A 4,922-nucleotide genomic window follows, 5' to 3' on the forward strand; every position below is an offset into this window, starting at 1 on the left:
CTCTTCCCCAACTGCCGCTAGCGCGCGCGCACCCGCGAGGCGCAGCGCCACGGAGATTACCGAGCGTCTGCGCACACTCCCCGCTGTATCACGGAGATTACCGAGCGTGTGCGCACACTCCCCGCTGTATCACGGAGATTACCGAGCGTCTGCGCACACTCCCCGCTGTATCACGGAGATTACCGAGCGTCTGCGCACACTCCCCGCTGTATCACGGAGATAACCGAGCGTCTGCGCACACTCCAATGGCGCATCACGGACACCCGTGAGTGGCTGCACAGACTGTTTGGTGTATTACAGTGATTAGCAGAGTCCCTGTTAAGTCAAGTCAAGTTTATTCGTCACATACACATACGAGATGTGCAGTGAAATGAAAAGTGGCAATGCTCGCGGACTTCGTGCAAAAAACATACAAACAGACATATGTCGTATTACAGACACTGGCGAGGCATTGCGCAGATTCCCTGGTGTATTACAGACACTGGCGAGGCATTGCGCAGATTCCCTGGTGTATTACAGACACTGGCGAGGCACTGCGCAGATTCCCTGGTGTATCATGGACACTGCGCAGACTACTTGGAGTGTCACGGACACGTGTGAGCCGCCTTCCTCGCCAAGGTGGACATTTCCGCGAAAGCTTACATTGGCACAGGTTTATTACAGGTACTGGAGATGGTACTTTTAGAGCGTCGTTCCACAGGGTAACGGTCAGCAAGGTGCAGTATAAAACATCAAGTCACCTCATCAAATTAGATAGACACAAAAAGCTGAAGTAAACTCAGCGGGTCAGGCAGCGTCTCTGGAGAAAACAAATGTCATTGCGGTCTCAGCAGAATAACATGCCACAATAGGGCTAAGAAACATTGGTAACAGCATCTGCAGTTCCTTCTTAAACACATTGGTAATAGCCACATCCACTGCTATTATGAACTGCACAAACAGTGTTGACAATGACAATGTTGTATAATTTTAGTGATGTTTCGACAATCTCAAACACTTGGATATTGGTTCTGTTTCATTTCCATTCCACAACTTCAATATTCACATTTTAAGGTTACATATTATTCGATGGGATTAAACAATTGAAAAAAGACATGTAGACACAAGGAACTGCAGATGCTGGTTTACAAAAAAAAACAAAGCGCTAGGATAGAGGTGGTATATTCAAGTAATATCCTAGTTTTCAGCTAGTTGTTAGATACTATGACCTGGGGAATTCTGCAGGGATCTGTGCTGGGACCGCTGTTGTTCGTGATATATATACAGTATAAAAGGGGAAAGTATATAGTTAATGACAAGACCCTGAACAGCATTGATGTACAGAGAGATCAGGTAGTAACACGTTGATATAGTGGCAAATAAGGCTAATGGTATGCGTGCTTTCATGGGCCAAAGGACAGGAAAAAAAGATGTTGCAAGTTTACAGGACCTGGTCAGGAAGTATTTGGAATACTGTGTGCAGTACCGGTCACCCCATTACCAGAATGCTCCCTGAATTAGGTATTAGCAAAAAAAAAGAGGTTGGACAAACTCGAATTGCTTTCTCTGGAGTGTTGGAGGCTGAAGGGAGACCAGATAGAAGTATACAAAATGATGAGAGGCATTGTTAATGTAGACAGGATATTTTACCCAAGTGTAGAAATATCAAAGGCAAGTCAAGTCGTCAAGTTTATTCGTGACATACACATACGAGATGTGCAGTGAAATGAAAAGTGGCAATGCTCGCGGACTTTTGTGCAAAAAGACAAACAAATAATAATAATAATAATACATTTTATTTATGGGCGCCTTTCAAGAGTTTCAAGGACACCTTACAAAAATTTAGCAGGTAGAGGAAAAACATGTAAGGGGAATGAAATAAATAGTAGAGACATGACTAGTACACAAAGTAAAGACAGAATTCAATACAAAACACAATATGAGGCAATTAATGCACAGATGAAAAGGGAGGGGGACGTGGGGCTAAGGATCGGCAGAGGTGAAGAGATGGGTCTCTTAAACTGTCCCCTAAACTGCGGAGGTTGGACTTGTGGATGGAGAGGAGACCGGCTGATATGGATCTGAGGGACCGTGAGGGTTGGTAGGGGGAGAGGAGGTCAGTGAGAAATGGGGGGGCCAGATGGTGGAGGGCTTTGTAGGTGAGGATCAGGATTTTGTAGGTGATCCGGTGGGAGATGGGAAGCCAGTGAAGTTGTTTGAGGACTGGAGTGGTGTGATGCCAGGATTTGGTGTGGGTGATGAGTCGGGCGGCTGCGTTCTGGACCAGTTGGAGTCGGTTGATGTAGGTGGAGCTGATGCCAAGGAGAAGTGAGTTGCAATAGTCCAGTCGGAAGGAGATGAAAGCATGGATGAGTCTTTCAGCAGCGGGCGGTGTGAGAGAGGGTCTGAGTTTGGCGATGTTACGGAGATGAAAGAAGGAGGTTTTAATGACATGGCGGATGTGAAGCTCAAGGGAGAGGGTGGAATCAAAGATCACGCCAAGGTTGCAAACAAACAAACAACCAAACAAACTATAAACACAATCACATATTCTTTTATATACTAAATATTGTGGGCGGAAGGAAAAACGTTCAGTAAAGTTAGTCCCTGGTGAGATAGGAGTTTACAGTCCGAATAGCCTCTGGGAAGAAACTCCTTCTCAACCTCTCCGTTCTCACAGCATGGCAACGGAGGCGTTTGCCTGACCGTAGCAGCTGGAACAGTCCGTTGCAGGGGTGGAAGGGGTCTCCCATGATTTTATTGGCTCTGGAGTTGGACCTCCTGATGTATAGTTCCTGCAGGGGGGCGAGTGAAGTTCCCATAGTGCGTTCGGCCGATCGCACTACTCTCTGCAGAGCCTTCTTGTCCTGGGCAGAGCAATTCCCAAACCGGATGGTAATGTTTCCGGACAAGATGCTTTCCACAGCCGCTGAGTAGAAGCACTGGAGTATCCTCGGAGACACTCTGAATTTCCTCAATTGCCTGAGATGGTAAAGGCGCTGCCTTGCCTTACTCACGAGCGCTGCGGCGTGTGATGTCCATGCCATATCCTCAGAGATGTGGACTCCCAGATATTTAAAACAGCTCACCCTATCCACAGTATCCCCATTTATCCTCAATGGTGTGTACGTCCTCGGATGATGTGCCCTCCTAAAGTCCACGATCAGCTCCTTAGTTTTTTTGATGTTCAAGAGGAGACTGTTGTCCTGGCACCAGAGTGCTAGATCAGCCACCTCCTCCCGGTAGGCCTTCTCATCGTTGTCTGAGATCAGGCCCACCACCACAGTGTCATCAGCAAACTTAATTATTGAGTTGGAGCTGAACCTTGCCACACAGTCATGTGTGTACAGGGAGTATTATAGGGGGCTGAGGACGCAACCCTGGGGCGATCCTGTGCCCAGGGTGAGGGACTTCGATGAACTCCCTCCCATCTTGACTACCTGGGGCCTGGCGGTGAGAAAGTACAGGGCCCAGGCACACAGGGGGGTGTTGAGCCCTAATTCCAGTAGCTTCTCGGCCAGTCTGGTGGGGACTATCGTGTTGAAGGCTGAACTGAAGTCTATGAACAGCATCCTCACGTAGCCCCCCTTCTGGCTGTCAAGATGAGAGAGAGCGGTGTGCAAAACCTGGGAGATCGCATCGTCCGTGGATCTGTTCGGACGGTATGCGAACTGCAACGTGTCCATGTTGCGAGGGAGGAAGGCGCAGATGTGTTTCTTCACCAGCCTCTCAAAGCATTTCATGACTACCGAGGTAAGGTCCACCTGACAGTAGTCATTCAGACAGGCTGGGGAGGCATTTTTTGGTACCGGTACAATGATGGATTTTTTGAAGCAGGCAGGGACCACGGACTTGTCCAGGGAGAGATTGAATATTGTAGTGAGCACAGGACTTGAGTACTCGCCCCGAGATGCCATTGGGGCCTGCAGCTTTCCTCGTGTTCACCCGTGTCAGTGAAATATAATAGGATCCAGAGGGGCAACTTTTTTGCACAAAGGGTGGTAGGTACATGGAACAAGCTGCCAGAGGAGGTAGTTGAGGCACGTACCATCACAACTTTTAAAAAACATTTGGACAGGTACATGGATAGATAGGTTTAGAAGGATGTTGGCCAAACACAGGCAGGTGGGACTAGTGTACATGGGGCACGTGGGACAGTGTGGGCAAATTCGGCCATGAACCTGTTTACATGCTGTATGACTTTATGAATCTCTGTGTTGGAGGACAGCAAGATCAGTGTGGAGAATATGTTAGGGCAGTTTGAGATCAAAAAGGAGGTTGTGCTGAAGCTCTTGAAGAATATTAAGGTGGATAAATTCCCAGGATTGAGGGGATCAATCTCAGGTTACTGAGGGAGACAAGAGGGTAGATTGCAGGGGCCTTGATGAGGATCTGTGTTTCTTCTCTATCCACAGGCTATCCTGGAGGACTGGGGAGTGGCCAGTTTTGTTTGTTTAAAAAAGGAAGTTGAGAGAACCCAGGGAACTATAATCCACGTCATTGGTACGGAAACTGTAAGAGAGATTTTTTGAGACAGGATTTACTCCTATTTGGAAGAGAATGGGCTAATTAGGGATCGCCAGCATGGCCTTGTAAGTGGCAAGTCATGTCTCACTAACTTGATTGAATCTATTGAAGGTAGGGTGGTGGATGTTGTATACTGTACATGGATTTTAGCAAGGCTTTTGATAAGGTCCCTCATGGTCATCTGATTCAGAAGATTCAAATGTATCCATCACCCTTTTTGTTTAATTTGTCTTCTGTCCTGATACAAAATCTGACGGTTCATTTTAATTAGGCTGCATTAATGATGTTTAAAAACTAAGTGGAAAAGTATGGCTCAATAATCTTAATCTACCAATTGTTGTACACCTTCACCCTTGCTTGAACTTAGTGTAATTGTGATGTGCAAGCTTTTGTAACCATTTATGTAACACTGCAGC

The sequence above is a fragment of the Amblyraja radiata genome, chromosome 12 (assembly GCF_010909765.2).
Source record: "Amblyraja radiata isolate CabotCenter1 chromosome 12, sAmbRad1.1.pri, whole genome shotgun sequence".
Taxonomy (NCBI): domain Eukaryota; kingdom Metazoa; phylum Chordata; class Chondrichthyes; order Rajiformes; family Rajidae; genus Amblyraja; species Amblyraja radiata.